We start from the raw sequence: 22,805 nt of genomic DNA, 5'->3' as shown, positions 1-22,805 counted from the left end.
GTTGAAGTACACAACGATGATGTTACAGCAAAAACTGTAAACCAAGCATCTATTGCATCCCATGTAAGTAGCCCATTTTAAATAATAATTTTCAGATTAAATCAAATAATTAATAAAATCATTTTAACCTACACTTATTTTATAGAATTCTTAATGTATTTGTATGGTGTTATGTTGCCCATCTGTAAAACATATAATTTTACAGTGCATTGTGTGTTTTCGAAAATGTTCATTTATTTATATTAGGTTCTAACCAGTATGGTTTATTTGTAATTATAGTTGTGGCAACACTCTTCAAGGTCAAGTAAACTTTACTATTTTGCATAACCAAATTTATTACTGCAGTGTCTAAAAATGTTCATCTCTTGTACAGTAGTTAAGTTTTTCCCTTTTTTTGGTACTTATTTGGTAGGTAGGTACTTACCCTGTTATGCAAACAAGTAATGTGAGCGTACTGTCATTCCATATACATATTAAAAGTATTTGTGCACATATTATTTTAGAAAACTAACAAATGGACCAAATAGTGTTTGTATGTATGTATATAAGATAAAAACATCCAACTTTTGTGTTTCTTTTAAACAGCGCACCAATGATATAGCATTATGTATTCTTTTTATTTTTAGTAATTATTTTAATAGACAATGTTTTTTGTACCAATGTGGGTTTGTGATGTTCCTGACCCAATTTTTGTGCAATATTATGGGTGCGGCATTAAATAAACCTTTCTCTCTATTCCAAAATACCTAATCACATTGATTGAACGTAGTTCGACAACAGTGTACCAGTATTTGACTCAACACCAAAAAGCACTATAATAGTTGTATTAAATTGGTATGGGGACACTTAGTTTACATAGAAAACTTGAAAACATTAAGTTAGTGACTATTTTGGTCTGCATTATTAAAAATAAATTTTCATTTCTCTAAAAACTTAATATTAGAGACAGTATCATAAATATAATTCGCTGCCATTTTTCCATTTCTTTTATAATGAGAGGTCAGAAAATATGGCATCTTGCCTGCAAGTCATACCAACAACTGAATTACGTGAAAGTGCAGATTTAATGACATGTCACTCATTTGTCTGGATGAATAGAATTTCTGTGTTACAAAAGTTCTGATAGTGTTTAAAGTCATGTCCGCTAAGGTTGGTTTGTAAAAAGAGATTTTCCTATAAATGTCATATGATTTACCTTGATTGGCACACAAATAAGGATATTTGACACATCGAAGTATGTAAATGTTAAGAAGTAGAAATATACAAAAAGATGACAATAGATTATAAGCAGGGATTTCACAGTTACCTAATTTTTGGAAGGTTAATTGTTTCTGCACATTTCTTTACATTCAGTTGTAATAGCAAATCTATGTTTTACAGGAACCAGTTGGGGCATCTTCTGCTAGCCTTGCAGCCAGTTGTAAACCCTCGTGCAGTGGTGCTTCAAATGGAAACCAAGCCTCTACCGAGTCCCATGTAAGTATATTACCACCTATGGTATGTTTATTTCATTCCATTACATTTTTACAAGTATTGAGAATAAAATGGAAGTTAAAAAAAAAAAATGAAGGGGAAAAAAGATAATACTGAAGCAATTTTTGATAGTTAAGATATTACATGTATATTTAAATTGTAGGTATCAGGTCATGTAAAAGATATTTTTTATAAATTATATAGGTCATCTGGTGATAAGCTACAGGTTCTGAACTATGTTTACTTATTTATATAGGTATAGTATTTAACTGCTACAGTTTTCTGTTAACTATATTGCATTAATTTTTTTTTTATTCTGTCATATAGCAACTCATAAAAGTTGGTAGAATGTATCGTAAAATTATATGTAGTGGAACCTCTTTTACACAATTGACATTTCATATTCATATTTTTATTTGAAGTAACTTTCACTGTATAAAGGTAATATAATTGTATAAATTACTTGTTTTACCTACAACATGGGGGAATAATATTTCCAAGCAAATGTCAGGCAATTGGTCAGTATTTCAGTTGTTCAGTCCATTTCAGTTTTTTGTTTTATGATGTTCTTCGTCAGAGAAAAGTCATAGCTCCATTGCAGTGCCCTAATTCTTTCCTAGGTTATTAAGGGGAAAACCCGTAGTCCTTGTAATCCGAACGTAAACATCTAAAAACTAACAGCTTAAATGAAATCATATTTTTTTTTTGTAATATGAGAAATTAAAAATTTTTGTGTACTGTCAATATTGTGTACAAAAATCTACAAAGTTCATTTTTATAGGTTATAGTGAGCTCCAATGTAACTGCTATTATGTAATTTTATTGGTTGCAGGATGTATCTCCAAAAGGATTTATTTCTTTGGAAGAACATGAAAAAATAATGGCTGATATGAAAACAAAACTTCAGAGAAAGATATACTGCCTCCAAAAAGCTAGACTCAGGGAAGAGACAAGATATCATAACCTTGTGGCAAGTTTGAATGATCTTTTCACAGCAGACCAGATTCAGCACTTGTCTCAAAAGAAAATTGGCAAGTGGTCAAAAGAAAGTGTAAGAAAAGGACTTCAAATCAGATATGCTTGTGGTGTGAAAGGCTACAAACAGTTAATAAAGCAAGGGTTTCCTTTACCATCATACCAGTCACTCTGTAGGAGAGTTCAAAAAATTTCTCTCGATCCTGGTGTATCTGAAATGACAGTACAACTAATGGCAGCCAAAGGGAGAACAATGAACAGGAAAGAAAAATTTGTGGTGTTGTCTGTTGATGAGATGGAGATAAGAAGTAAATTGGAATTTGACATTGGAAGGAAGAGGGTGGTGGGTTATACGACTCTAGGACATGAAGGAAATAGAGCATCAAAACTTTTGTTGCTGGTGGCAAGAGGACTGACAACGAAGTGGAAGCAGCCAATTGGGTGGCATCTTACTGATGGAAGTACAGTGACTGGTCCTGAGTTGCAGGCGTTTATCCTTGAAGGTGTCCAACAGATGGAAGAGGCAGACTACCATGTTATAGGCTGTGTTTCAGATATGGGTTCTGAAAATATGTCCATGTGGAAATCCATGGGCATCACAGTAGGCCGCTGGTCCTTGGACAAAATGTCAATTTCGCATCCATGCAGGCCAGATGAAGATTTTTACATTTTTGCAGATGTGTGTCATGTTTTAAAAAATATACGAAGTGGATTTTTGACTCACGATATACACTTACCAGATCACACTGTCAAAAAATACAATTTACCTACCAGTACTGTTTCTTATTCGTGGATTTTAAAGTATCTCGATGATGAATCTACTAAAGATACAACTATAAAATTGGCTCCTCATTTAATAAATAGTTCTGTCACTGCTCCCACTAGTTTTGAAAAAATGAAAGTTTCTTATGCAGCGAAACTCATGTCGCACAATACTGCAAATGCTCTGAGAACAGCAGTGCATCATAATGTTTTAGCAAAAGATGCTTTGACAACAGCATGGTTTATTGACAGTGTAGCAAAGTGGTTTGGTACTGCAACAGGGCGACATCTGCGTTCATCGATTACAATGAAAAATATACAGGTAAAATGTGAAGAGTTGACTGAATTTGCTGAACTAATGAGAGAGATAAAAACAAGTGATGGTAGATGGAAACCTTTCCAGAAAGGTGCAATTTTGAGTACTTATAATTTAGTATCTCTAGTTTCTAACCTTCTCAATTCTGGCAGTGTTAGTTATGTCTTGACTTCTAGATTTACTCAAGATGCATTGGAAAACATTTTCTCATCAATACGTTACAGAGGAACTGTATTGCCTTCACCTCTTCAAGCTCTTAGAGCTGTGCGTTTACTTTCTGTTGCACTTTTTACGTGTGAATTGAAGAACGTTAACTACGAAGTTGCTGAAGATTCTTCATACATAGATTTTTTGGCATCACCAGTAAAGAAGAAAGAAAAAACAGTTCAAGAAGAGCCACTTAAACTTACTTCAGCTTGTTCCAGACTACATCCTTTGGAAGAAGATGCTTTGCACCACTATACTGGTAGAGTTGTTGCAAAAATATGGAACAACATCTGCATTTCTTGCAGAAATATTTGCCACAGTTCACCCAATGACATCTTAACAATTGATGTAGTCTGCACGAAATTGAAAGATTTTGGTGGATTGAAACATGCATCGGAAATTGCCTTAACTGCTGCAAGACTTCTTGAACGTTTCTGTTGTACAAATATGGATACTATGTTCCAGAATAATGATTACATTGTTGAAAGGCTCTGTTCAAAAGTAATTTCTTCTGTTGAATGTATCCTTCCCAAGTGTGCATATAACTTGGTTCCAAAATTTTCGAAAGCTTTCATCAATTCTAGATTGCAGTTTCGGCTGTCAGATTTAAATGCTGCATACAGAAGTCAAATGAGGAAACGCAAACTCTATAGCACCAAATCTGGAAACGATGTTGCGGTGAAGAAATTTAAGTAATTTGTTACAGAATTTGCAATTTTTAAGTTTTCTATGTGCACTTTCCTGTTGAAACATTGATCTACATTTTAACAGGAAGAGTATGAATGCCAAAAATGCTAATAATGGATAAACAGTAATCCATACCACATACATTTTTTAGGGGTTGTCAGGTTATTTTTCTATAACAAAAACTATTATATAAACATTTACATATTATGAACAAGTTATAACAGTTCTGATTTTGATGGAAGAAATTGTGTTTTTGTATATATACTTATGTTATATGTGTGTTTATATTGAGTATGTGTCTCATGCCCTTTTTGAGAAGCTTGTATTTTGTGTATATACAATATTGTGTATGTGTGTAATGCAATTTTGAAAAGCCTGTAATTAATTTCACAAGTTATTTTCTGACAATTATCATTCTTCAGTTGCTGTATTGTGAAACAACAGTTTTCAGTGATGAACTCATAAAGTGTATAATAACAGTGTTTTGTCTTTGTTACTGGTAACTTTTTTCTGAAATGTAAATTTAAAGCCCAAAAATGTGAGTCGCTTGGCAATGTATTAATTTTAAATTTTTATGAAAATTTTGATATAATTTTTGACAATTCTAAATTGTGGACACCTACTTATTTCACTGCACGTAAGAAATAATACTTTTCAGTTAATACAGTATGTTTAGCCAGTGAATTTTATAAAATTAATTATATTTGTATTTTCTGAAGTAACATTGAAACATTTAATGACAATACATTTTACAGTAAAGTTATCAAACATATGTGTACAAACCTGATGCTAATAATCAATAACAGACCTTGGTGTCATGTAATTGTTAATTTTTAAATATGTACATGATCTGTTTTAGAGGATAGAGTTGTATGCAGACTATTTTCAGTAATTAAGAATTTATATTATTCCAGTTTACTGTATTCAGTGATGTGAGCTATTGTGTACAATGTTACTGTTTCCCGATGCTTGTTAGTGTGGTATTGTCCAGCAAATGTCACTATGCATATAACAATGCTTTGTTTAATTTTAGTCGTAGTTTTCATATATTACTTAGCTATTTATTTTATTGGATAGTATTTTGTGTATCTGAAGAAAGAGTAATTTGTTTATTTAAGAAACGTTAACTCTATCGAAGGAAAAATAAAAAGGAAATTATAGCAGCAACTTCAGTGAATAATTAAAATGAAAAGACATATTCTCAGACATGACAGCCTTGTAAAAATTATTAAAGTATTGAAGAAAGTACTGAAGGAAGATTAGAATATATATGTCACAAATAATGAAATGTTTTCAAAAGTACATATACAGAACTGAAGTAAATATTAATGATATATGGAGACCTGCTACCAACCAACCAATAGTTTGATGACATGATGATGGTGATGATGAACTGTATTAATTAATGTGTTTGCTTATACGCTGTCAATGTTGTCATAATGTTCAAATTAACTATAGCTTTGTTATTGTTAAATTCATTTAGATTAAACTTAAAGTTATTATTAATATTTTTAGGTTCAGTTATATACTGGTAGTTTTGCATTAGTCTTTGTTATAAAGTAAGTACATATGTGCTCATGATGTTTCAAAAATATTCCAAAATTGACTAATGGCCATGGGTTTACGCAAACTTGGATTCTAAACAATCTCAATCAAAATGTAAACAAATTTGAACTTTACATAAAATAAAAGTGTTGAAATGTTTTCCTGCCAAAATTATTATTAACTTTAAAGGGCTAACTTAACCATACATATTTTCCTAGCAAATTATGTCTTTGTTTAACAGATGGAGCACTGAAGTTGTGAATTTACCAACATTTCAGCATGGATAGTTGTAGAGAAGTGTTATGAACATTTTTGGCTCTACATTCCATAAAACATCACATGACTCATTTTTTAAATAATGACACACATAAAATAAACATTCAAAGGCTGCTGGGCTACTAATTGCTAAAAAGATGGGTTAAACTTACCAAAATGTGTGTTGTGCATCCGCGTGAAAATGTGTCGTCCCTTTGTGTTGCTATTCGCAAGAGCTAATCTGCGAATACTTGTAACCGTCTGTCTCGTATGTTATGTTATATAAAATAATCATTAATGGTTACCTCTATGATGAAAATAATATAGATTAATTAAAATGCTAGAAGTCATTTTTATACGTAGACTACATTTCTGCAACTTCATTCAGTGACCATTATAGGGATAAGAAATTGTCTATTTATTGTTATGCCAATTTTGTTTCAAATAACAAGTCATTTCTGCTGTTTTGCATTTCTAAAAGAAATAATTGTTTCAATTTACAATTTCTCATGACAATAACAAAAAATAGCCAACTGAACTTTTCTCACTGTTATTAACTGTAAGTGGCATTTTCTTCGGCTGTTAATATTTCAGAGGAAGTTTGAAAGTAAGGACAAGATTTAATTATTTTATGTTGATTACATTAGATAGCCTAATTTTTTTTGGTCAGAAATGGTACAGTTTTAAATTTTTTTAATACATTTTATTTTACCCACACATTTTTCTTTATCAAGATTCATGTTGATGTAAGGAGAACATTCTTTAAATATTTACCTAAACTAGTACTTAAAAAATATTATGTTTGAACTTAATTAATTTCATGATTTGACATCAATTTCAGCATTATCAATTTGCATTTTGGTGCTTTTTGCTATATAAAAATTGTTATGTTATTTTTATTTTTCTGTTGGTTATATTTTATTTATGTGTTACACCAATGCACAATGAATCCTGTCTCTATATATAGATGACTAGTAGTATTTGCTATGACAAGTATTTTCGGAATATACTTTTCAAATCCTGGACAAAAAAGAATTCTATTGAAATCCAAGCAAGTTTTTTAATATAACTGCAAAAAGGTTGGTATTCGTAATCAATGTTGAGCGGAGGATGCTAGCTGTAAATTGCTTGGTCTGACACTTGAAGTCATTCTTAAAGATTTTGCTTGTCGTTTGTGGGTACATTGCATATTTGAGCGCTAAAGGGTACTAAAAGTTTTGGCCTGCAGATAACATGCAGCCATTAACTTATTCGTAAAATTACTGAAAAATTTAAGCACATTTGAAATCACTTCAATAATTTTTTAAAGCCATTCATTACTTTACCTAACAAATATAACTTTGGACGAAGAAAAGCTGGCACTAAAACCTACAGAATATAAAAATTAGTCTACATTTTGTCAGCCCAATTGAACAGCTATTTGGAAACTACACATTACATGAAACAGGTAAGCAAATTTGTTCTGTTTAAAGGTTCAAGGCCACAACTGATTGAGGGTTGATTGGCTGAGGGAGAGAGTACTTAAACCATCCAAATAAGCCAATACCCCAAGTTTAACTTTTTGTAGTAATTGTTGCTGAGAGAATATATAATTAGAACTCTTGTGTTCTTCCATCACATGTAAACTTTGCATCATAAACTAAAACAGCCAGACTGTGATACTAGATAAGAATTTGCATCACTTTTATTATTAAAGTTACACAAGTAGTACATTTATATTCAATTAGCAATTCATTTAAACCAAGATGTTCAAAGGCTCTAAATATGAAATTGTGAAATTATTTCTTACAATTCTGCTGCTAACCTAGCCTACCTTCTTATATGCTGCAAGAGCTGTCAAAGTTACTGATAAGATATATGCAAGGTAAGTATTAATAAGTAGGCCCTTAAAATTTAGCATCTACAGTGTATAGCCAACAAAAGTTTTCATAAGTTGTCCAGACCAGCTTGGTTTTATTTAATGTTATTTCTACACGAATATCATGTTTTGAATTGAATGCAATCTCAGTCATAGGCCTAAGATTTTGTGTACTAGAATGGGTTCATTTTAGGTTCGCTTTGTTTACAGCGAGGAGGAAATTTTGTAATATATTAACTATCAGTAATGACATGAGTTAATTTACATGGAAGTAAACTGGCCAAATAATGCTCATGCTTACATCAAAATGTATGTTAGAACAGCCTCCATGGGGACACAGAATGGTAACCGCACTACAAAATAGTGTAGGGTGATTGTACCAATTACTGAACACGTACCATTGAATGAACCTCTGGGATTATCTTTAAAAAATAAGATATCTTTGGATTGTATAGTTCCATCAATTTTTTGTAGTTTTCTTGTAAACATATAGATGGCAGTGCAGTCATTTCAAGTGACACAGTGCCACCATTTTCTTTACAGCTCAAATGGTAATAGTGATGATGTGGATATGGCCACCTGAATGCCTCAGCTGTTAAGGTGAGGATTATTTCATAATTTTAGGCTTAGCAATTTTTATTCTAACAGTCAAATAAAGTAACTTGATTAATGTCTGTAGATTAAAGCAGCATTTAAATAGCAAATTCCTTACTAAACTGACATAATTTGCTCCTTAGTTTTGTTTATTTCAAGGAGTTCAGTTACTGGTTGCCAAAACATTGAAAATCTAGTCAATGAAAAAGTGTTCATTTACTGGGTAGCAGTGAAAATATTTTTTTTCCTTGCTTTGCTTCCTGTATGGCTGTGCCTACAAGTCTAAGTAGACATTAGGTCTAACCTCAAACTTGGAGAGCATGTATTCAGTAAATGAACAGCAAAACTAGGTGGTGTTCATTCACTAGAAAAGCTGCTTTTGTAAATGAACACTTATCATTTCTTTAACCAAGACCACTTCAGAATGTGTTTTTATGTTGTTACTGTACTTAAGATTGCCAAAATTTATATATAAAGTAAGATATTGCTCATTTCTTTCCAGATGGATGATAATTCGGAAATGACAGCGAGCCAGGGAAAGAAATATGAACGTTTTAAGTATAGCGAAGAAGACCTCACTTCAGCTTTAGAAGATATTAAGGCAGGAAACCTTAGTTTGAATAGTGCTGCTAAAAAATATGGTGTTCCTAAGGGAACACTTCATAATAAAATTATGGGCAAAGTTCCTATTCAACGAAAAATGGGACCAGATACTGTGCTGACAACAAAAGAAGAACAGAAGTTAGAAATGTGGATACTAAGCAAGGCAAAATAGGGATTTCCAATGCACCCGGATGTAGTTCAAGATGCTGTACAGACAGTTTTAAATAGTGGTGGACGGAAGACTCTGTTCAAAGACAATAGGCCGGGAAGGAAGTGGTTGGATTTGTTCCTTAAAAGACACCCTACTATTGGGAAAAGAAATGCTGAAATAATTTCCAAGGGTCGTGCTTCTGTGACGCAAGAACATATTAGCAACTGGTTTTATGATCTCAGGACTCATTTGCAAGAGGAGGGGTGTGAAGATGTTTTACAAGATGGTGCAAGAATCATAAACTGTGATGAAACTGGAATGCAGCTTTGCCCTAAGACTGGTAAAGTTTTAGGACCTACAGACTTAAAGAATTTCTACGAAATAGCAGGTGGGCAAGAGAAAGAATCCATTACAGTGTTGTGCAGCTTTTCTGCAAACGGGAGTATTATTCCACCCATGATAATTTACCCATACAAGCGGCTGCCAAAAAACATTGCTCATACTATTCCTGAAGAGTGGGGTTTTGGGAGATCGGACTCTGGGTGGATGGTTTCGAGTACATTTTATGAGTACATAGCAAACATTTTCTGGCCATGGTTATCACGCAATGGAGTAGTGTTTCCAGTGATATTGTTCTTAGATGGTCACAAATCTCATTTGAGTTTGGAAGTGTCGGAATTATGTGCTGAAAAGAAAATTATCCTCTACTGCCTGCCTCCCAATGCAACTCACATACTGCAACCATGTGATGTGACAGTGTTCCGGGCTTTAAAAGTAATGTGGAGAAAAGTGTATCACTCTCACAAACAGTCCTGCGGAAATATTACAAAAGCAAATTTTGCTCATATATTTAAAGAAGCTTTCGATGCTGCGATTAAACCAGATGTAATAATTAGTGGTTTCAGAGCTTGTGGTTTGTTCCCCTGTAATCCTGAAAATGTTGACTACACAAAATGTATCTCTCACAGGCGACAGGAGCTGAAAAAAGAAAGATGCCAAGAAGAGCAGACCGTACCAACAAAGAATGACTTCAAAATAGCTGTGAAAGTTATTGAATACTTGATCGGACCAAACAAAACAGAACAATTTTTGCAGACAGAAGAAAATACTTCTTTGCCAGTTTCAAATAGTAGTCTATTCAAAGTCTGGAAAGCCTGCAGAGAGCAAGTCAATGAGAAAAGTCAAGTTGGCCATGACAGACAAGCTACTCAGAATGCCAACAATCAAGACGAATGTGAATTGTTGAATGCCACCGACATTCCTGGTATTGACGACATTACTTTAACAACCGAGACTGACTTGTTAGATATTGGTTCCCTTCCAATTGAAATTGATGGTATTGTTTTTCATGGTATGGATGACACAAACATCACATATGGAACCAGAGAAAATTTGTACATTGCTGAGGTAGAGGAAGAAGCAACTGTACTGTCATGTAATGATGGTTTCAGAAAAGAAATTAGTATGAACATCCCAAGTGGAACCAGAAAAAATTTGAATGTTATTGAAGTAGAGGAAGAAGAAGAAACTGGAATGCTGTGTAATGATGAAGGATACACAAACAAAAGTAAAAGTACTGAAGAAATCTGTGTAAGAGACATTGTGGAAGATGTCATGAGCATGATACTTGAAGAAGTGGAAAATAAGTTGCGAACTGATTGTAAAGATCCAAAAGAAAATGGAAACCAGCACTGTAATGAAGATAATGCAACTGAAAAGGAGATTGAGAAAACAAGTGACCAAGAAATAGATTTGTGGGAGCAGCACTTGCACTGGCCACGAGTTAATGAGAAAAAAGCAATAAAAAGAGTACAGAAAGAAAAACAAATATATGCAATATCTTCAAACAAATGGCGTGAATTGCAGGTTAAGAAGGAAGACGAAAAGAAGGCAAAACAGAAAATCCAGCAAGAGAAAAAAGAAAATCGAAAGAAAAGACTACACGCAACAGTGAATAATAGACCGGCTATTAAACGAAGAAAGACTAAAGACAAAGTTGGTGAAACAACTACTGTTACTAGTAGGCCTCCTGAGACACAAGCAGAATTTCAGAAAGACTATGAGAGAAAAGATGTTATCCCTGGCACATATATTTTAGTTAAGTTTAAGTCAGGAGCAAAGAAGAATGTAGGACAGTACTACAAGTATGTATGTGTGACACAGGAGGTGCAAGGGGAAGAAATTAAAGTTGTAGGATTGAAGTCGACAGAAAACAATAGAACATTTCGTGTTGTTGATAGTGATGTTTCACACATAAGTTTTAGTGATATTGTTGCAATTTTGCCACAACCACTTATTGAAAGTGCAGGAGACAGGATAAAATATATTTTTAGAAATGATATTGAAATCAAAGAAAATTGATGCACGTAGAATACAAATCAATGTTACCTTGCAGCATCAAAACATGTATCTAAATTCCGTAACTTTGTGTTTCATGTAGCCTACTTAACTTTTTAAGCATGTAGGCCTAAGGTCTGCTAATGATTTGACTTCGTATTTCTTTACTTCATAGGCCTATTAGTGGCCTATCTTGCATTGCTCAGTACTTGTTCATTCATTGGGAAGTGTGTGTTCAGTATTTGGAATGAAGTGTTCAGTCACTGGTGTTTTTGCACTATTTGTATAAATTAGTTATTTTTATATTATGTTCATTGTTGAAGTAGTTCATATTTTTTTTACTTCAGTGCAGATGTTTAATAATCCAAAAAAACCTACCATAACATTCAGAAAAATAATTTCATACTAATAAAGAATTTTTATATCAGGATTTGCCTTAAATGTTCATTAATTGGTACAATCACCCTACATGCTTTCAAGAAAATTGCAACTTATCTGTATCAAAGTATTAATGTGTGAGCAGTGAATACCTATGCTCCTGTATGAAAAATTAACATAATCTGTATTTAATTTGGCTTGTTTAATGCAATATCAAAACAGCCTATGCATTTACAAGCAAGAACTAATAATTTGGTTTATTACTATATCACTACATCAGGGCCTTTATAAGTAATTTACATATTTGTATAAGTGTATCAATGATTTCAACAAGCCATCGAAGGTAACATACTGTCAGGATGTGTTAAAGTAGTCATATTCATTGCCAGAGGTTGAGGTTATGTTACCAGTAGCACCGGTATTTGTCTTACCACTTTTAAAAGTCATTACAAAACCTTCACCCTTTTAAAAAGAACACACTTTTTTTGCTAGCTCATAGTGCGTTCTACAATAGTTTCACTTCAGTGACAATGCTAGTTGGTTGTTGATAATATTGTAGGTTATGAGAAAAAAAATGTAATCGACAAGGACTTTAACTGAATAATTTGTAATTGCCAATCATTACAGCCGCAATAATACCAAAGTATAGATAATGGAGGCACAAAAGTGCATTTATGTTGATTTATTTAAGTGTAGCAATGACGCCACGAATACAGGAAATTCAAATATCGCGCCACTAACCTAAAACTTGTATTATCTTATTATACAAAATCGTACATTTATATTAAACTAATTCCATATGCACGTCAAACTAAAGATACCTTTGAAGACGCCTGAACAAAGATGTTTATCATTTAAGGCTTTTCAACTATAATTATTTGAATCTAAAGTTTGGCTATATTCCATTAAAATGTACACAATCCTGTGACGTCATACCTACAAAATGGAGTGGTGAGAGTACTCATTCTATATAGGTTACTCTAATACCCAGCGATGAAAGCGATCGCAGCGGCGGAGCTTGGAACTACAACAATTCTTCTGAGAAACCGGACAGAAAATTTAACCTGGGCTCGCGACTTCTATACATTATATATATTCAATGCTACCGCTACATACACCAACAGGATCAAATTCTCGCATCACCTTACTTGCTTTTCGATAGTGTTTATTAATTTGAAAAATAATAGTGTTGCGCTCCAGACTACATACATGAATTTCAAACAACTTTAATTCGTGTTTAATTGTTTTTATAATTCAAATACTACATAATTTAAGAGATATTAACATTAATTACAAAAAATATCACCAAAGATCAACGAATAGCTCGTGGTTTCAAACCGTCAAAGGCTACTTAATAAAGTTTATTAAAATCGGATGTATCGGTCGACTTCAGAACAATGGGCACTGTTTGTCAACTTTGCAAAGCTTTGATTTCCACATGAACCACCAGGATTATGTTGAGGGAGCGGAAAGGTCAAATTACCACAATTAACATCACCACCAGAGCCACTGGCATCATTGCTTACTGGCCAAGAACCTCTATTGAAGCATTTCTTGTAGAATATACAAATGTACAATCTTTCAAATGAACTCGTTTAAAGTGAATATAATAGAAGAACGGGATTTCAACCCAACTTTTAAGGTAAATTCTTTTTCGACTGCATCACACATTACATACACAAACACATCACACAACGTTTCACCGAAAACTCATAAATTAAGATTTTGTTTTCTATTTTACAGATTCAAGGACAAATTCACCATTGTGCAGAAATTGTTGCCGTCGGTGAATGGCGAATAAAAATTTCTTCAGATTTATTTTCTTGGAAAATCTGATGAAATATTCAGCGCTGTGCCATTAGTCGTGCCCTAGATCGAGACATTATTGTGCAACTGCAACAACTCTTGCATAAAAACTTTAAGGTTTTTTGGAATTTGTCTAAAATTTGGCAAGCTAGGGGAGGGGGATATTTTATGCATTAATGCCTCAGCAGTTGGCCGCAACTGCTCATTTCTTAATATAATTGTTTAAATTTAAGAAAGATTGGGGGCACTTTAACAAAACTAGTGTGTTGTTAAAAGCTGCGACATTCCTAAACCGTGGGCCACTTCCCCCTCCCTTTACTTGCGCAGCGGAACCAATCGCCCACCTGCTTCAAACCTTCATGGCAGCTGGACGGCGGCAGACGAAACTAACATGCACTCCCGCCTCATTCGCAGGGGTTGCCAACTTGGGGGTTTTCCTAACCAAATTTAGGGGGAACCAAGATGTAATGGGGTTTTATAAGAGGTACATTTATTTAGGGGGATTCTTTAGGGGGATTTTTTTAGCGGGTACATTATTTAAGAAATTTATTGAGGGCGTAAAATTAAAGTGTATATCTTGAAAACAAAGTGAAAAAAGAACAGCAACACAAGTGGCTTTGTGGCTGAATACTACAACCAACAATAACTTGCTGGTCAAGAAAATTCCGTTTTTACTTTTACCATTCAAAGTAAGTGGTTGCAAAGTAAGTCGTTTATGTCTTTCTGTGGTGCCAAGAAATAAAAAAAAAAATATTGTGTTTATTTTCCAGAATGCAAAAAAAAAATTATCAGCAAAAATATACGAAATGTTGGGAAACCGATCCAGAACTTCAAGGTTAGTAAACATGTATTCTATAAGCCGAAATTAAATTCGCACATATATAAAATTGTAGATAGTGAATGTTATTTTTCAAAATTATTAACCTCTGTTTGGGCAGAAAATTAAGGAAATGTAAGGTTCAAGAGATTTTTTTTTTTTTGTTTTGCTCTCAAACAGGACGTATAATGAAAACATTACGGGTTTTTAATTGAAATCTAGGGGGGTTTGAAGTTGGTCCTAGGGGTAACACTCTGGAGGAGTTGGCATCACTGCGTCATTCGTCAACACCTGGCATCCGGCGGAGAATTGCTTCCAAGAAGTTTCACCTCTCGTCAGGCAACAGAGAGCTCACGTGGTTGGCCACACACACGACGCGTCGCGTCGTTTCAATGCAGACGCCATACGCCGAGCTTTACCAAGTAATTTGGCGGGAAGAAGACAACCCGCGCCGAAGTTCTAACCGAGGGTCTCTGGATGCAAGCGCCGGTGCTTTCAAACAATTAACACTATTAAAATTTCGAGACTGATTAAATGCCTTAATTTCCACGTAGAATTTATTCAACTCATTGATACTCAATATTTCAATAATCGGAAAATGATAATTTCATGAGTTTCATTTGCTGGGTAAGTCTGGATATACGATGTATACGATTATTGGTCATGAAATAGGCGATCAGAGGCAGCGACTGTTTTCTCGCGTGGGTTCAACTCTGGACCAACATCTCGATTCTAAAACCAGAAGTTATGCGTAGATTTCAGTTCACACCATATAGCTTACAAACAGAAAAAAAAATGGTGCACGTACTTGGGACATCACTATATAGGCCATCCTATTAATGAACGCGCTTTTTTAGAGATTCGTGTGAGGCATTCACATGTAAAACCAAAGACGTTGATAAAGTTCCTTCGATGAACGTACTATAAAATGTGCACTTCCCATAACCATGCTACAAGCCGTATTTAGTTCTCCGCAGTTTCTAATTTCTAATGCAGCTGCTTGGGTAATTTTATGGTAGTATTTTTTTTTTAATTTCAATTTCAATCCAGGGTACTTAAGTTTGGTATTTTTTCCCCCCTGATTCTAATGAATGGGCAATTCCACGAGAAACAATCAATTCTATTTCGATGACTGAACTCAGGCTCGAGGTAAATCTGGCAACATAATACCTAGAATATTTTTTTAGTTCCTGACTATAGAACGCACTTGTCCGATCCGATACTATGAAAGCGGAGTGTGCTGTATCCATACTCTAACGTGCGGCGGGCCTTTCTGGTGTTTCTCCACGATTTAGTGCAGCTACCGGAATCTACAGCCAGGCCAAAAATTATGACTGTTAGAATTATTCGCAACTAGCCCTAATTTCTACTTGATCCCTTCATTACTAACGGCTCCTTGTGTCCGTCTTAGAATTAAAACCCTTGATCATTTGTTTCAATTAGTAATTTTATGAACTCACAAATACAATTCCCGCAAAAAAAATTACATTCTCCTAGCTTTCAATTACATAAGATAATTTAATATCTCGATCAAACATTGTTTTGTTTTGATTTTAACAATATAATTAATTTAATGGAATATAACAATTTTAAAATGCATTCTATCCATTTATAGCCACTGTGTTGCAACTGAAAATACAAACTTTTTCTTTCATGTTTATCTAAATGATCCTACGAGATCAGTAAGTCTTAATTAATAAAAACGCATTCTCTGAAATGGTATGTGATGTTCCCATCTACTGTTCTCCAAATGGTTCCAATACCACATTAGGCCTATAATACCACATTATGAAAAACAAAAACCTCTGTTATCAACCAGCAAGTGTCTGGTGGGATAGACTGTTTAATTTAAGGGGGGAATGACTTTCAATTATGTGCAAGAAGTAGCTCGAACTGACTGAAAAACGAGTACACATTTTCTCTTCCTTCAGTTGTTTAGGATCATCGAACAATTGCCTGCCTGCCTGCCTACATCGCCATGAATTTTCCAGGAGAAAAATCAATTTCTTTTACTATATGTATTTATTTAAGTCATTTAGAAACAACTTAAATTTCATTTCTAGGATATCACCGAGTCTTACCTTGCAGTCCAAAGCCCCATTTTCAGTACGTACCCTGGTACAGCTTTAAAGGGCAGGCATACATCTGGGTGAGCACGATGCTATAATTGTAGGGGCCATTTAAACCTATCTGATGACCTCAGCCAGAATTTATATCACCAAACTTGGGATCGGAAGGCGAGCATCATGTCGCTATTCCACCTCGGCTGCTAGTATTGTGTAGTAACGATGGCGTTTAAAGTAAATAAATCAGCTCTTTCTTATAACCGTTTCTAAAACACTATTCAACAAAATCGGGATAAGTCAGAAAAAAAGCCCTTTTAAAAAAAAATGTAAGTTCTGTACTTTTGAAATAACGTAAAATCGTAAAAGGTTGGTTAAGTTAGGTTAGCTACATTAAAAAATATTGTAAAAAAAGAGTGAACGGTTGGTTAGGTAAGCTACATTTCAAATAGGTAATTCCTTACTAACCTTTAACACAGTATTTTTAATGTAGCCAGGGGCGCAACAACAGGGGGGGTGCAAGGGTATTTTGGGCCGCCACCCCACCCCCCTCAGAAAACCATGAAGTGCGGGCAAACGGGGGCAAAGAAAGTGCTGAATTTTTAGATAGTAAAACTGCTTAAATAGCACCACTTTCCACCTTGAAATACAAATTTCCCGGGGAAGACCCCCGGGCCCCCCGCTTCAATAGAGGGGTTCGATGATTCTTTATAAAAATATATATCCCCCCCCCCCCCCCTTTTGGATATTTAGTTGTTGCGCCCCTGAATGTAGCTAATCTAACCTAGCCAACCGTATAAACTATTTTACAATTTTTTTAATGTGGCTAACGTAATTTAATCAACCCTAAAATGATTAAGAAAAAAAGGGGCAGGTATTTTAAAATAATCCTTTTCGTCTTTTTATTTGCTCTTTAGGATACGCTTAACTTCTAGATAATTAACAACAGTTGTAAGGAAAATTGAGAGATTTAGAACATTTTTAATATATATTAAATATTGATGGTAAATTAATGAAACATTGTTGTTCACATCTCATAGCGGTTTAAATAATTTTAAGTTTTCTTTATTTTCTCGTTTTAAATGATACTTTACTTAATTTCTTTCGAAATCTATCATCCTCCCCATTCAATTCAGGACAATCAAGCAACATTAGTTGGGCTAATAATCAAAAATAACATTTACAGATAAATTATGTTTAGCGGTAAAGTAACGACCTATTGTGCGGAATTACCCACCACAAACCGGTAGGAAAAAAAAATATAATTTATGATGTGCAGTATGTTTACAATAAGCACTATTTACACTATTTACCATGCCAAAACAAAGTTTTTTATGGGAAATTTTACCAGATTTTTCATCAGTCATTCTGTAACTGACGAAAATTTGAAAATGGATTTCTTGTATTACTAAAGTTAGGTACTTACTTGTATTACTAAAGTTACTTAACCTCACAAAAGGGCGTTCATCAATTCCGACTGCATTACAAGAATCTGGATAGTATGGCGGGCTACGAAGACAAATAAAACCGATAAATAATAAATTAAAATAGCTTGGTAACCTTCGAAAGTAGTGACTTTTCGAGGACGATGAATAATTGCCAACGAAATTTTTTAAAAACACATTACCGGAAATTTAAAATAAGAAGGAATAATTCAATAATGGCTTAATTAAACATAAATATAAAAAATAAAGGTTACCACTGCAGCTGTCGGTTTGTTCTACAATAGTTTTAAAAAATTTTAAATAAATAAAATATTACAAATTTATGGTTCGACCCGTCTTTCATTTCGATATGTCAACTAAAGTTAACTCAATCTAGTTGCAATTTCAGATGCGCTAATATGAGAATGAAATGTATACACAAAAGGGTTATTTTTGTTTTCGTAAAAAATTTCTAAAAAGGAAAGTACCTACCTTTTAAGTAATCCACTTAAATCGTCCATAAATGTCACAATCCAAAACTTATACACTTACACTTCTTCAATAACCATTATAATAAAAACTAAAAAATATATACCCTAAACACAGAATCAGTTAACCGATGCAACTGCAAATCAAATCTTGCGTTGAATCACGTTTGTTTAGATAGATATCAAACAAACATTCCAGCATAGACCAACAAGTTTTCTTCGCACATTCAGGAACTTATAAAATTTCCACTACCCCAGCGAATAGCTTTCACAATAGAGAAACAATTTATTATCAAACACATTTTCATTAATAACATCACAATGGATTATTTCCAAAGTCACAACGAAGCTTTAAAGAAAATATCTCTAACTACACGTAAACCAAATTGTATTACAAAACATACGCCAGCGCTACCTAGGATATATTATAGAGTACTACAAATATAGAGAATACAAAATTTTGAAATCCACAGAGGGCGGCCATGTATGAATAGTTAAATTGTACCAAGATGTAGTCTCTTTTTGCGCCATATTGGTAAGATGCCCAAAAATTTAGCTGAAAAGTATTGTGTGCATTGTGTAAAGAGTTTTATTTACTATATTTGTGAAAGTGACTAATTTTAACAAAGATCTTTATAGTTAATACTGACACTAAACGGTCATAAGCCAATATGACATTTCACTGCCTACGAGCTTTGAATATATATATATATATATACTGACGTCGTCCGACCGACGACCATCCCTAAGCCCGACCTGCACCCGCCAGTATACTCTCCCGCTAACGGAACGCACCCCTGGCCGTGGCCCACCCGAGTCGAGCGAGCCACCGAGCCGAACGGCCAAACCAGACATTATTATTATAAAGCACACTAAATCCGAGTGGACTAGAGACGAACCACACCCATTCCCCCTCAAACAATTAATTACGAATTTTGCGACCTTAAAGTCTCTTCCAGACGCAGTCATTTAGTTTTTAACGTAATGAGGTCAAGCTTGGCGCGGCAGGGGCCGACGCGCCACCGGACGCCATGCCAGTTCCGCAGTTCTACTCGACTCGCGGACCGGGACGGACCTACGTCCCACGGAGAGACCACAACCATTGTCTTCATCGCAAGTAACGTCCGGTAAATATAGTCATTTAGCATAAACCAAGCCTTTTTCTATTCATCTCTCCGTGCGTGCCCGGTCCGTTTTTTACGGTTCAGGACCTAATCCGACCGCGTAAACGTAAAGACGCCCCGCACCACACCTGGTGCGCAGGGTCGTTCTTCAGCATACGGCACGGGCCGTCTCCCGCAAACCACAGAACTTTCTTAAGGCCACGCGCCTTCGCGCGGACCACAAACCCGCAAGGGAAACTTCGCCAAGTTTAGTGGCGGTGCGTGTACCACCCAGTGGGCACGGCACCCGCGTAGAAACAATCGCTTACGGGACTGGCTGACTCCAGTCACCCACAAACTCTGTGTGCCACGTCAATTGTGCGCACCTAATTTTCATTAAGTGTACTTTGTTAACGTAACTTTGCGCCACGTCATTTGTGCGCGCCTAATTTTCATTAAGTGTACTTTGTCAACGTAACTTTGCGCCACGTCATCTGTGCGCGCCTAATTTTCATTAAGTGTACTTTGTCAACGTAACTTTGCGCCACGTCATCTGTGCGCGCCTAATTTTCATTAAGTGTACTTTGTTAATGTAACTTTGCGCCACGTCATCTGTGCGCGCCTCTCTTGCATCAAGTGTACTTGGCCTGCATACTGTTACCCGAGAAACCAGTGCCACGAAACATTGAACATGTACCGGCCTGCACCCCGCAACGGACAAGTAGCCCTCAGGGGCATGTCTGTACTCAGTAATTGTATGGTGTGACGTCAATCCCTTGAATAAAGGCACGTCGCTACTACAGTAATCCCACACATTGTTCTTTAACGTAAATTCCCAGGCAAGACCACCGACGGTTCTAGCGGACCACGCTGGGGCAACGAACCACGAACCCTCATTGGTTAGACACCGAGCTAGCCTGGCGCCCTCCCGGAACATAAGACGTTAGTCAGACCAGCCATCCCGCTAGAACTCGCGCCCGGACTCGAACACGAGACCGCGGACGACGGCAATACTGTATAGAAGTCGCGAGTGGATAGGATTTACTCTACGTTTTTCAGAAGTGTATGATCAGCAGCTTGGGAACTTCACCGCTGCAGTGCGCTGCCGTAACGCCCTGTATCGTCTCAGGTTGTTATTTACACGTTAGAGCGCAGCACTGTCGCCTGCTGTCATTCCCCCCCCCCCACCACCCCCAAAGCTTACTGTCCATCATTCAACTGCAGCTCAAGATTGTTAAACGGGAGGGGGAAGGGGTGTTTGAAGAGTTCGACACTTGTCCGCTAGGGACCACCACAAGTCGATGCCCTAGAGATGGTGGCGATTGCGGCGGTGAATTAACCAACTACCTCAAAACCGTATTAGAAATTTTAACCTGGGCTGGCGACTTCTATACAGTATATATATTCAAAGCCACGAGCGAGTGCACGACCAAGAGAGCAACGCGAGCAGGTGTAGTGCAGTGCGGTGCAGTGCCGCGAAACAGCGCTGCCGCCGAAGTATCAAATATTGTCACCCGCGTGACAATCGACCTGCTACATAACTGTACTAGCTAATTATTAAGTTCATGCAAGCAAAACTTATTAGACAAAGTATTTATTGTGTGAAATATGTTCTAATTAATTACAAAATGTTGGGTTAGCATTACCATGCCCACAGTGTGGTCTAATGTATTCTTTTTGCACACAGGATTTTCGTGGAGAGCCGGCTCTGAGTTGCACGTTGCTACTCATAGTTCAGCAGTTGGTCCCCACAGGTCACCAGGGCTGACTACATCCATGCAGCAAAGAGCTCCACAACATTCGTGACACCGTCACACTTAACACCGTATAAGTGGACAACCATACTTCATCAACTCTGCGTTAGCCACCCACATATATTAAATTTAACCGCCTCTGAGAGAGAATGCATTCTGCATACACAACTGCCCATGCTCTAAGTTGCGTTATTCCGGTTTCATGTGACCATGTTATGCGCTACCACCAACATAGCCATAATGCATTTATAGTTTTGTTATGTTTATGTTATGTATTTAGCAGTGTTAATGTAATGTTAGGTATTCAGCTGCTTGGTTAATTTGAATCGGCTACGCCTCAAAGTTTCCAATTAAAAGCAATGCATAGTAGGTGCCAGCATCACATCAGTCTAGAACTTAAGGCCAGACGATTCTCAAATTATTGATCACCGCATAAATTTGGCTCTATCATAATTCAGTGATTAGCCTAAAGCCAGTTCAAGCTACAACCACATGTCTTCAACAAACCATGTCGTTGGTAGCATGTTGATGTCGAACCCAGTGCCTCGCGGATCGATATTGAACGATTGCGGTTGTGCTCGGCGCCAATCAGTGATTTCGTGCACTGATACATGAGACTATCTCAGGGGGTGATATTGGCCACGTGGCTGGAGGCAGCGGTACGTCGGCAGAGTCGACTTCTTGTGCCCTTACTGGCCGTCTCAGGCGTCACACACACATTGATTTGTCACTACAGGAATGTTCAGAGTATGGAAATAAACTGTGAAGTACACTCGCGGGGTTTATTTTACAAACCACTCCCGTACATGGTGCTGCCCAGTAGCTTACCTGTCTGTTGCATGAGAGCAGCTCGTCTGGCGGGCGTCGAATTGCTGGCGAAGGCTCCACGTGTCCCGGCGCATGCGTCCCTCCCAGAGGGTTGAGTTCTACTGATGAGGCCGCGAGCCGCTCGCAGCTGCCCGGACCATTCCCGCGCGAATTCCGCGCGCAAAAACTGAAAGAAGGACAGGCCAACTAGTTTGGGGTAGTTGCACAGTGAACAATTTTTAGCAGACAAAACAAGCCTTCCATGGTTTTTAAAAGTATTACTGTAAATTGTTACCGAATTTATATCCATAAATCGGCGAAGCTTTCCCTCGTGCTGCATCGATAGCGCCATCTCGCATCTATCGATATATCGTTGCAGCGTGGGCCGGTCGGCGCACTGCA

General features: G+C 36.1%; 1 protein-coding gene across 1 annotated transcript in view; it reads right to left on the bottom strand.

Annotated features, from left to right (window-relative positions):
- The window catches only part of LOC134543176 (E3 ubiquitin-protein ligase RNF19A-like), a 254,720-nt gene extending 235,587 nt beyond the window's left edge, over positions 1–19,133 (bottom strand). The window contains exon 1 of the mRNA XM_063388062.1: positions 18,744–19,133. The gene's annotated coding sequence lies outside the window, so the exon portion shown is untranslated. The remainder of the gene's footprint in view (positions 1–18,743) is intronic.
- Positions 19,134–22,805: the final 3,672 nt, after the last annotated feature.

The sequence above is a fragment of the Bacillus rossius genome, assembly GCF_032445375.1.
Source record: "Bacillus rossius redtenbacheri isolate Brsri chromosome 9 unlocalized genomic scaffold, Brsri_v3 Brsri_v3_scf9_2, whole genome shotgun sequence".
Classification (NCBI taxonomy): Eukaryota; Metazoa; Arthropoda; class Insecta; order Phasmatodea; family Bacillidae; genus Bacillus; species Bacillus rossius.
Note: the sequence above shows the minus strand (reverse complement) of the source record. Positions and strands in the feature narration are given on the sequence as shown.